Consider the following 12,611-nt stretch of genomic DNA (forward strand, 5'->3'; position numbering starts at 1 on the left):
TATATGGGTACATGTCTGTTGGAGATGGGAAAGTCACCTTATATTGATTTGCGCATTGTATTAGATTCAGTGTAGGACGTTTATGCTGAGAGATGTGTTTTTTCTGTCTACTTGCAAAATTCAAGACCCTAAAATTGACAGTTGTCTCCTCTCCCAAACACTTTAAACAGAAAGGGTAGCTGCAAGGACGTAATCACCCAAATTAGTACACCATTCCTTTTGTAGTCTAAGTTAATGCTTCCAGCATAATTTCCAGTGTTAAAACTGGCTTACTCAGCATTCTTATGCTCCTCCAGCTGGAGCTATTAAGTAGAAGGTCTCTTGAGTGGGAAACCCCTTATAATGGTCATCATCCAATAAGAAAATTTTAAAAAAGTGAGCAGAAATATGTATTTCCAAACATTCATAAAGGGGCTAAGGAACGGTATTGTGATTTCATTGGAATAGGGAGTATCCAGACAGGAAACTTCTCCCTCCAAAAAAGAGCATCTCCTGTCAAGCTTATATTTAGGTTTAAAGATTTGTTCTCATAACTTTTGGTCTCAGGACCCTTTTATACTCTTAAAATTTCTTGAGTCCCCTTATCCCCGAAACAGCTTTTGTTTGTATGGATTATATCTATTGATATTTACTGTATTGGAAATTAAAACATTTTTGTATTATCGGGAAATAGAAATCTACTTTATGATAAACCTAAAGATTCAAGCTTTGGGGAGAAAAATTCATTATTTGACAAAAACTGCCAGGAAAACTAGAAAACAGTATGGCAGAAATTAGATATAGGCCAATATCTCATACCATATACCAAGATAGGGTCAAAATAAGTGACCCCCTAAGTAAATCAAGACAGCAATGAATAGTTTACCTGGCAGATTTATAGAAAAGGGAAGACTTTAGGATCAAGCAAGATACAGAGAACATTATGAAATATAAAATAGATAATTTTTATTATATAAAATTAAAAACTTTTTGTATAAATCCAAAGCAACCAAAATTAGATGGAAAGCAGAAAACTGGGGGGAATTTTGCCCCAAGTGTCTCTGATAAAGACCTCATTTCTCAAATATATAGAGAACTGAGTCAAATTTAGTAGAATATGTCATTCCCCAATTGATAAATGATCAAAGGATATGAATAGGAAGTTTTCAGACAAAGAAATCAAAGCTATTCATAGTCACATGAAAAAATGCTCTAAGTCAATACTGATTAGAGAAATGCAAATTAAAACAACTCTGAGGTACCAGCTCACACCTATTAGATGGGCTAATATGACAAAAAGGAAAATAATGATAAATATTGGAGGGAATGTATGAAAATGGGACACTAATGTACTGTTGGTGGAGTTGTGAATTGATCCAACCATTCTGGAGAATAATTTACAGCTATGCCCAAAGGGGTATGAAACTGTGTATACCCATTGAGCAATACCACTACTAAGGTTGTATCCTAAAGAAATTTTTTAAAAAGGGGAAAAGACCTATATGGACAAAAATATTTATAGCAGTTCTTCATGTGGTAGCTAAGAATGGGAAATTAAGGGAATGCCCATTCATTGGGGAATGGCTGAACAAGTTTGTAATATGGGTTTGTGATGGAAGACTATTGTGCTATAAGAAGTGACAAGCAGAATGATTTCAGAAAAACCCAGAAAGACTTACATGAAGTGGTGCTAAGTGAAGGGAGCAGAACCAGGAGAACATTATACATGACAACAGCAATATTGTAAAAATTCCAATTAAAAATTGGAAAAATGAAAAGTAATTTAAAAAATAGTTTTTGACCTCATGGATCTCCTGGAAGGATCTTAGGACCCCCTCCCCCCACAGTGAGCCAAGATAATCCCAAAGAACTCAGGGTGAAACATGCTATCCACCTCCAGAGAAAGAACTGATGTTGTCTGAACACAGCCTGAAGCACATTACTTTTCTCTTTTTTCTTTCTCTTTTTCTTTTTCTCTTTCTTTGTCCCTCCCCTCCCTCCCTCCCTTCCTTTCCTTCTTTCCTTCCTTCCTTCTTTCCTTCTATTCATCTTCTTCTACAAAATGACTAATATAAAAGTGTTCTATGCAATTGCACATGTATAATCTGTTTCAGATTGCTTACTGTTTCAGGGAGGGGGAGTCAGGGAGGGAGGGATAGAATTTAGAAGTCAAAACTTTAAAAAAAATATTAAAGATTGTTTAATATTTGATTGGGGAAAAATAAAAAGTAATTTAAAAAATAGTTTTTGACCTCATGGGTCACCTGGAAGGATCTTAGGACCCCCTCCCCCCATTGGTCTCTAGACAATACTTTTGAGAACCATTGTCTTCAAGGGTTGATTGGGGTACTGAGAGTTTAAGTCACACAACCATTTTGTGTCAGAGGTAGAATGTGCACTCAGGCTTTTCCCTTCCATTGTGTTTACCTTTACAATGACAGGAGCTAAACTTTAAAAACCAAAAGAGGAAAATAAGAGATGATTTCAATCCTCCACCACTGTCTTGCTTCAACTCATATGTTTTCATTGTCTGTACTTTTTGTTCATATTGTTACCAAGTATTAGAACTTTTTATTTAATACGTTACTTGGAGAAAAGTCAATTTTGATCAGAGAACAAGGCAAACATCTTATTATTCTCAGCAAGGTGCCTTTTCCAATCTAATGTGCCACCAAGTTTAATTGAAGATAAAGGAACAGGAAGAAAAGAAAAAGAGCAGGAGGAAATCAAAGATAGTTCACCTATCTGGGCCAAAGACTGCCCATTTTAATTTGTTTGGGATGAAGGAATAGATTAGTGGTAGCAAGTTTCAAATGGAAAATTGGTCCTAAAGTTAACAAGATCTAGGTCGACTTGTCTCTGCCCAGGATTTGCTGTGTAACCCTGGGCAAGTCCCATAATTTCTCAGTATCCCAGGCACTTCCCTCTCCCTGCCCCCCAATAGAATTCCTCTCTTCCTTTAGGATGTAGCTCAAGCACCATCTTTTTCATGAAGCTTTTCCTGGACATGGCCCTCCCCCCAGTCGCACACGCACACACACACACACACACACACGTGTGCACGTGTGCTTCAAGTGGCCTCCTAAACTACTGTGTACTTTTGTGTGTTCATCCTTCGTTTTCAAAAAAAGACCATGCCATCAGAGAAATAATGACATGACTTGCACTTGACTTTGTTTTGAGTGAGGGAGGGCTGTGCAAGGTCACTAGCTTCACTTCTCCTCCAGAGCCATCTGAATCTAACCCTAACCCTAACCCAACTGTGTACTTAGCTATTTTGCATATACTGGTGTTTATTGACTTTTGCTCTATGCTGTATACCATTACATACATACACATACACACACACATGCAAAGACACACACGTAATATGTTGTATTTGTACTTACTGTCTTCCCCATTAGAATGTAAGCTCCCCAAGAGTTGCAAGGGATTGTTTTAGTACTTGTAGCCCTGGCACTATGGGGATGGGGCACAGAAATGAGAGATAGAAGTTGAAGAGGCAGCTTGTGTGGCCAAACCACGAGTGCAAGAGGAAGAGTAATAAAGCACGAGATTTAATCTTCAGAATAGCCCTGTGAGGGGGGTATCTTTATTATCCTTATTTTACAGATGATAAAACTGAAGTCCAATGAGGCTAAGTGATTCATTCAGGGCCAAACAGTTGTTGAAGGACTCAGACCAGATTTAAATTCAGCTCTTCTCAGCTCTAGATCTGGCTGCTATATCTATCTAGTTGCTTCTGGGCAGAGGAGAGATTTTAGGCAGTAGCTTGAGGGGTGATAGAGGGGTATATGTGACTGAGGCTGTGGGCTATTTTTTTTTTTTTGGCTGAGGAAAAAGGGCATGCTTCAAGGCAGTAGGGAAGGAACTAGTAGAAAGAGAGAGGTGGACAATAACAGAGAAAAGAGATAATTGAAGAAGCATTCTGCTGAAGAAGATAGGAGGGGATGGCAGCAATGGTGCATGAAAATGAGTTGGCCTTGGCAAGAGTTTGGGCCACCTTATTATCAAACAGTGAATGAAAGGAAAGAAGTGAAGGATATAATATTGAGGAGTTTTGGAAATAAATACAAGAGGAGAAGAAAATGTCTGTCTTGTATGCTTCTATCTTCTCAGTAGATAAGATCCTCACCTAAGAAAATGTACTGTCATCTGTTTCTAATGATGACCTAAGCTCAAGAAATGACAAGAAGAGATTTTAATTGAAAAAGGAGTGGGTTTAATGTGCCACTGTTTCTGATAGAGTAAGCCCTTCGCAGCAATGCAAAGACCTAAAACATTCCCAAAGGATTCGAGCAAAATGCCATCCACGTTCAGAGAAAGAACTATATAGAGTCAGAATGCAGAATGAAGCAGGCTATTTTCTCTTATGTTATGTTTTGTTTTGTTTTTTCTCATGGTATTTCCCATTTGTTTTGATTCTTCTACGCAAGATGACTAAGGTGAAAATGTGTTTAATAAGAATGTATGGGTAGAACCCATATAAGATTGCATGCCATCAGGGGAGGGAGGGGAGAGGCAGGGGGAGAAATTTTAAGACTTAGAGAAGTGATTGTTGAACACTGAAAACAAATAAATTAATTAAATTTTTTTAAAAAAGGAAAAGGAGTGGGTGGCTCAGGTCATGAAAATGAAGGATGAGATGAGCTTCTGTAGTTCTGTGATATCACTCACAAAATACCAAAAAGACCTAGAAGACCTCTTCATGACATGATATTTTATGGAGAGACAAGGACAAGAATTCCATAGGATGGAAAGGTGTGGATGGATCACCATATAAAAACAGAGAGTGCCCAAATCAGTATGATCGTGTAGCCAATGAAGGACAGAAATATTAAGAAACATACACGAGGAAAGCATTTTGGAATTTGAGTTCATCACTGTAGTCATTCTACAGAGATTTGGACAGAACCCCTAGCCCACTTAACAAAACTCTGGTTTAATATAAGCAGTCATGCCACAAAATCACTCAGATACAAACAACTACAATAGCCCATCATAAATCTGATTGTCAAAAAGGGATTTAAGAACTATTTCTGACCTAGACATTGTCTGAGAGCATGTGAGACATTCCCTACTAGTAAGACATGTATTAAGGTTCTGATTCTCTTCCCATGGAAATGCCATTGGGTTCTGGGGAAGAAGAGATCTTATTTGGGCCTAGTACATCATTCTCTGGATAAAAGCTGTAAAACACCCTTTCTTTTCTCTGTTAGAGTAATGATTTTATTTTTAAATGCAAATTTATTTTCAGTTATGAATTCTCTCCATCCCACATTCCCCCCTCCCACCCATCGAGAAAATATGCATATATTTTCAAGTGAAACAAATTCCTTCGTTAGCCATGTTCTCTCTCTCCCCTCCCCCTCTGCATAGCCCAGATGCTTCAATCTGCTCCTTGTGTCCAGCATCTGCTACAACATTCGTGTTTCATCATGAGTCCTTGGGAATTGGGGTTGGTCATTGTGTTGCTGGAAGTGTCTTGGTCTCTCTCAGCTGTTTGTTAAAGCAAAATCTCCAGGGCTCTTCCTAATTCATGAAGTCAGATTTCTCTGAGTATAATTATTCTAGAGCAATAATTATTACAGTGAGCTGGCCTTGAAACAGTAAGAACCTGGACTCAAGTCCCGCCTTAGACATACAATGGCAGTACGTCCTTGGGTAAATCACTTAACTTATTAGTTCTCTAGGTAATGATCTGAGTTATTTAGGCAATTAGGATTAAGGAACTTGCCCAGGAGCACATAACTAATAAGAATCTGTGGTGAGATTTGAACTCAGGTCTTCCTGACTTCAGGACTGGTGCTCTACCTGCTGAGCCACCTAGCTGCCTCTAATGGTCTGATATTTAAGTTAAAGAGAAGACCTACATTGATAGAGGGATTTTTCCCACTAGGAAGTTCCCTATAAAAATGATACCATAGGTATTATGTCCATTCCTAATTATTACACTTACAGGGTGAATTTACAGTGTTAATTCATTATTAATCAGCAAGTGTTCACTGAATGTTTATAGGCACTGTTGTAAGCTCCAAGAAGGCAGGATGCAAAGAAATATACTATAGGCCTTATTTTGTAGGTATTTAACAAAGGGTTAGGAGAAATGACTCTTGTACATATATGAATAGTTAACATATCCCACTTAAATGATAATTCAAGACCATGTTACAAGAGATACCAAATGATATACTATGCCCGATAGTAATAGATGAACAATACAATATATAAAGGACAGAGTTCTTCTAGCTGAGGGGTAGTCAGGGAAGACTTGCAGTCTATTAAGTAGGAGTTTGAGGAGTTATATCAGTACTTATAGAGTGAAACTTTATACTTTTAACATACTTCTAATATACCAGTTAATTGGATGAAGAATTCTACTAATATACTTTCTCACTGCTCACTTGGAAGCTCAAGGGTTACTTAGTTAAAATAGTTTTAGAATATACATTCACCTAGGATAGGTGAAGTGCGTGTGTGGAGAGGGTAGGTTGTGGAACGATCTCCCTCTTTGCTTCCTTCCACCTTCATTTTTAATAACAGTCTAGGTTGTTTGCTTATGATTGTCCATTGGGTTGTCTGGAAACCTTGGACAACTGGATTCCAAGAAAGACCCGATCCTCCTTTGAATCTGGTGGAAAAATACAAGGGCTGGATATGTAGCTTTGGCTTTCCTTCAACTCAACTCAAGCATCTCCAAAGATCAAGAATGGGAATCCCCGTATTAGAATGCAAAAGCTTACTCCTAAGGGCTTTGAGGTAGGTCAGCACAAATGGAAGTGTGGTCTAGTAGGACAACCTCAAGAAGAAAAGTTTCCTGTTATAGTAACAGTGTAAAAATGTACAGATTTGATTTACAGGTCTCATACCTGAAAGAACGAATCAGTCAGTGGTTGGATCAGTGATTAAATCCCTATGGTCTCTTGTCTAAGTACCAAGCACTGTCTGTAAGCTACAGACATAGTAATACACCTTTGAGTCTTCCCTGAGTCAAAAGAAAGACATGGAGGGTAGGTAGAAGAAGTGGTAACCCATGAAGAGATCGAATCCCAGAGTCCTAATATTTGTGGACAAAGTTCTGTGAACAGGGTGTATGATGTCAAGCATTGCATGAATCCTTAATACAAGATCTGGAGTTGAGGAGGACCCAGGAAGCAGAGTTCCAGATGCATTGAACCTTCCGATGGATTGTAAGTTAATTAAAGAAATGCTCACTCAATCAACAAACATTTGTTAAGAACTTACTATGTCTCAGACACTATGCTAAATTATGGGGATACAAGGAAAGGCAAAAGCCGTTCTCTGTTCAACCCTGAAAGATTTATGAGTGTTTTATTTGCCTGTTGCATAATACCTCATAATTATTTATCATTCAGTGACGTCATGTGCGCAAAGCTCTTTGCAAACTTTAAAGGCTCATCTTCACATGAGCCGGCAGCATCATCATCAATCACCTTTGTAAGAGGAAATGTGACTGAGGAGATAGAGAGCCCTCCTTAGAATCAGCAAATGAGGTAAATAAAGTCCCACTTCTTCTACCTCCTAGCTATGTTACTCTGGTCAAGTCACTGAACATCCTATTGCCCATGGTGAGCTCTTCTAAGACTGGAAGTTGCAGAGCAGTTTCAAATCTATATGGGCAGAGAACGTTTCCTCACTTGGAGTTCCCAACACTAGGGAAATAATAATAATGGAAATGTCAGAAAACAAAAGTCATAATAATAGTCACTTGCATTTTATGTAGTTCTTTAAGGTTTGCAAAGAGCTTTACAAATATTAACTCATTAATCACAGGTCTGATAAAAGATACCGTTGTTTTATTTTGCTTTAATGCAACTTCCTTTTTGTACAGGATTACAGTATTGGTCACACAATTATATGGGGTGATGGGCTATTCAAGAAGGGCCAGCACCTTTGGGATCAGGGTTTGCTGGCGCCTTTTTAGGGGCTTTTGGTATCCTCGTGTCACACAGCTCTCAACTGTGACTTCAAAATATGCAGCAGCCATACTGGAATAAAGCTGTCTTGACACACAGGCTAAACCAGGTTGAGGGTGAGCAACAGTTCTCAAATCCATTGGTGAGTTAAGGGTGTGTCTACCACAAACATGTGAAGACTTTCTCCACCAGAATGGGTGGATGAGAACAATTTGTTCCAACAGCCATGGAAGTGGCTGAAGCAGGCAATGTGGAGCACTTAGAGCGTGGTCAGACATCAACGACCTCAAGGTCAGCCACTGAATCATGGGCCATCGCCAGTTATCTGGACTTTTATCCTGCCACTGGACTTTAATGACTCAGGAAGAGAAAGTGAAATCTATGACTTTGCATAGCTGTGCCTCACTTAAATCCAATTCACACGTGAGTCAAGATATCTCCCATCACCTACTGTTTCACCCCAATATCAAGATGTCGTTGGTCCTCTTGGGTGTGTGTACAAATGGGTGTGTGATGTAAGTCTCTTCCATCAGAGAGAGTTTTCCAGCTTTTTGGACTGAGGTTTGACCTAATAGATATGTGATTCCCTTGAAAACTAGCTCAGGTTCTTGGTACTCAGATTTCTCTTACAGAGGTTCCATGGGTTCCAGTGAGAATTTTACTTTCATAAGGTTAGAAGTTCATACTGAACAGACTGAACCAGGTAATTTAGGATAGGAAATGTTGCCACTAGAGCTGGCCTTATACACCCACCACTCTAGGAGGGAGCTAGCTGGCCAGACATTCTTTAATTATACCAATAAACTGAACATTTGTCATAAATATATTGCTTTCTGTTTTTCAGATGAGCTGGGCAAGGCTCAGTTGTAAACATGATCTTGGCATAGTTTATTAAAACTCATAAGAAATAAAATATTCTCAAACTTCTTAAGAGCCCAACAAAAGAAAACAGAAGCATCCCCTCATCCCTAGACCAAGCACAGCGTTCTAGATAGCTTGCCAAGCCTGAAGGAGAGCAAGAATGTGGCTTGTTGCCGCCAAGCTCAGATACCATAAATTTAAATGTGCATTCCTGCTACTCTGAGACTTGAGGATGACTTACCTCAGTCACTTAAGGGAAGAGCTAATTCTCCCAGGGCAGACATATATCAGGCTTGCAAATAGGTTTTTAAAAGTCCAAGAACCCACAAAATGTTTACTAGCCTACAGAATGCTCACGAGCCTCCAAGTCTTTCCAGCTTCGAACATTAGAAGATTAAATGAAAGCCTCCAGCTAAATACTTACGCCAAGTTGAACCTTAAATATAAATTCCTACTACTTCTCCACCCTCCCCCCCCCCCCCCCCCCCCCCCCGTGAAAGGAGCTAAAGCAGAGGGGGAAACAGACGCACTGTGCTTAGAAAAGTCCTGTTTGAATGTAGAGTAAAAGACAGAAGGCGGGGGAAGATCCAAAGTAGGGAAAACCATAACAATGGTCACTTGGTCCTTCAAGTGCCCACCATAATGAGGCTAGTTACTCACCATCAGCAAAGCAGGTATTTTTTTCCCTAGTGGTGGGGGTTGATTTATCCCTTTAACCCATGACCTTGAGATGAATGGCACCATTAGAGGCTGAGGGTATACTTTGTTGTCATGTAAAAGAACAAGACTAGCTGACCAGCTTTGGCATTTTGGAGCCCGGTATTCTGAGGTTCATTAGAATGCCATAATCTGAACTGAGCCAATCAGCCATAAGGAATTTGGAAAGACAAGCAAAGAAAAGGTTGTGAGGCTGAGGAAGGTGAGATAAATGGCACTCATTAAAAAGACAAGTTCTCATTCCTGAGGTTCTTTAGGCCATGATCAGGTGGTATAAGCAGCTTATGATCGCTGGAGTAGTATAACTTACTCCAATAGAAATAAAAAAATTTAGATATAGAAATCAGATACTATAGATTTTTTCTCCTCTCCCTAAGAAGATCTATCTTGATTATGAATTGCCAGCAAAACTATTTAAGTGGAGAGGGATTTTAACCTCATTTTAATCAAGTTACCCAAATGGAGGTTCATTTTAGCTGCTTCTCTACTCAAGGGACCTTCTTTGAACTTGGAAACTTCAGAGTAATCTCTTATGTGTTTGTTTGTTCAGGGCCACATTGGCACTAGTTCTTCTGGATGGAGATGGAGGCTTGACTAGAGTGGGCAACTGGGTATTTACCAGGGAGATGAAATTAAGGGGGATGTTGATTCCATCCTCCAACAACAACTTATCACCTAATTAGAAAAACTCGTTAAAATAGTAAGATAGCAGATGGTAATTTCCTCCCTCTACCTTGGGGACCATAACTCAGTTATGTTCCACCCAGGCACAGAGAACATTTTGTACTGATTGTCCCAAGCGCAAAATTTTCCTAATGGCTCTGGTGAGGAAAGACAACTCTCAGTTACACATGGTGAGACTCCTCAATTCGGTTGACAATTCATTAATTTATTTAATTGATTTATTGCAGATCTATTATTCTTCTTGATGATGACTTAATTATTCATAAGAAAAGTATTTATTGAGTACTTGATATGTCTTACCCAAGGGAAAGATCACTGAATTTGTAATCAAAAGACCTGGGTTCTAATTCCAGCTCTGTCACTAACTGTCTCTGTGACTTTACCGAAATCACTTAATCTTCTTGGGCTAAAGTCTCTTCTAGCTCAAAATCCATGATCCTGTCATCCTATAATCCCAAATTCCAAAATCCTGCCCCCAGGGAGCTTACCATTTAGTCAGTAGAAATGAAACATGTTCCCAGTGACATATGATACAAATTAGAGAGCTACAGAATGCCATGAAAATTCATTGGAGGGAAGGGTTCCTTCTCAGTTCAGGTGGATCAAGGAAGAGGCATGCTGAGGGTTTTCAGCTTGATTACTTTGGATCCCCTCCTCTCGTGAAGTTTCTGATCCCTGTAGTTTGAGTTAGTCTATGTTCCCTACACAGTACCAGTCATGTGTTTGGCCCTGACTAGCAGTATTTTGAAACTTTTAATCTTCCTTATTCCTTCCCTCCTTCCCTCCCTCCCTCCCTTCCTTCTTCCCTGCCTCCCTTCCTTCTTCCCTCCCTCCTTCCTTCCTTCCTTTCCTCCCTTCCTTCCTTCCTTTCCTCTGTTCCTTCCTTCCTTCCTTCCTTCCCTTTTTCTTTTTTTTCCCCCTCTCTTTCCTGCATATCTCATCTAGGCTGAAAATACAGTGTACTACAGACAAGGACCCCAAACTGATACTGACTAGCATGGAAGTTTTAACCTGTTCTGTTTTTCTGACTTGGGTCAGTTTGTCCCTCCTTTGGCAAGCTAGTGGCTTTCTACTCCCAGAATCATGATGTTAGTTCAGGACTTTTATAGACTAGATGATTAGACCTGCTATAGGTCAGAACTCCCAAACTCATTCCATCAACCAGCCTCAGCCTCAGCCTGCACATCCCTCCGCTGCATGCAGCAACTTCTTTCATTTCTAATATAAGAAGACTTGAGTTTGCACCTGCTGCTTTTAATGGAACCAACTTACATTTATCTTCTGGAAGCTTCTAAGGAATGGGTAGATTTAAAACAAATTAATGCTCAAACACAAGCAAATGAAAAATTATTTATCCAGTGTCAGAGGGCAGTGATGCATCCAGCAGCAACTTTCATAAATAGAGATTCCTGAGCCCAGGTGAGCATCCTGCTTATAAACAGAGACACAGACATTTCAATCAATCAACAAGCTGCTATGCTAGGAATATGTCAATTTGGGGGTATGCACAGATATTTTCTATTTCTTGTTTGTAGCCCAACAGGGGAGTCACTGAAAGGCTAAGAAATGCTCAGCTCTAAACCCTCTAAAGGGTGAGATTTCTTTGCACTGTATCATTCCACGTGGCTATATTTTAGTTGACACTCACTATAACCTACCCTTTCTTTAGGGCGCATGGCAGGGTGTTTCATTTTCTCCCTGATGCTTCGTTCTTTTCCAAGCTGGCGGCTTGGTTCATCTCATTGACCTAGAAGTGAAGGGTCCGACAGCTCATCCTTCACCCTTTAATTCTTCAGTCCCTTCTCTGCAAAGTTGGAAAGCAAATGCTCATCATTTCAGTTCTTTTACTCATTGCTGCTGCTCCTTCCCTTTCCACGTCAGCTCATTCCCAGCTCTGTTATTATACTGTTGGGATAGTCTAGAAAAAATAAATCCCCAACTGAGCAGATTTTAGAAGGGGGTGGTGGAGATGGTGCTGGAAGAGACTGGCTCTTAATGATCAAGCACATAGCTCCCTAAAAATAAGGCCACTCAGACTAGAAGTCTGGCTCAGAGACTCAGACTTAGAATGATAGAAAACCATCTGTGAAACTGCCTCCGAGGGACACATCATGTGACATGTTAGGAAGGACACTGAAAAGTTGGAATGGTCAGGGCTTTGGGGACTCCAAACCATGCAGTCCTGGGGGAATTGAAAGTGGGGATATTTATGGTAGAGAAGAAAAGATTTATGAGGAGTTAACAGCTGTCTTTAAAAACTTGAAAGGCTGTTATGTGGAAAAATATCAGATTTGTTTTGCTTGGTTCTCAGAAGGGAGAATGGAGAAAAATGGGCAGAAGTGACATGGAAAGAGATTTGGGACTGATAGAAAGGGAAAAGTAACTAACCGTTTGAGTTTAAACAAAAGACAATTTTCTGTCCTAGAAAGAGAT

This window comes from Notamacropus eugenii, chromosome 4, assembly GCF_028372415.1.
Source record: "Notamacropus eugenii isolate mMacEug1 chromosome 4, mMacEug1.pri_v2, whole genome shotgun sequence".
NCBI classification, from domain to species: Eukaryota; Metazoa; Chordata; class Mammalia; order Diprotodontia; family Macropodidae; genus Notamacropus; species Notamacropus eugenii.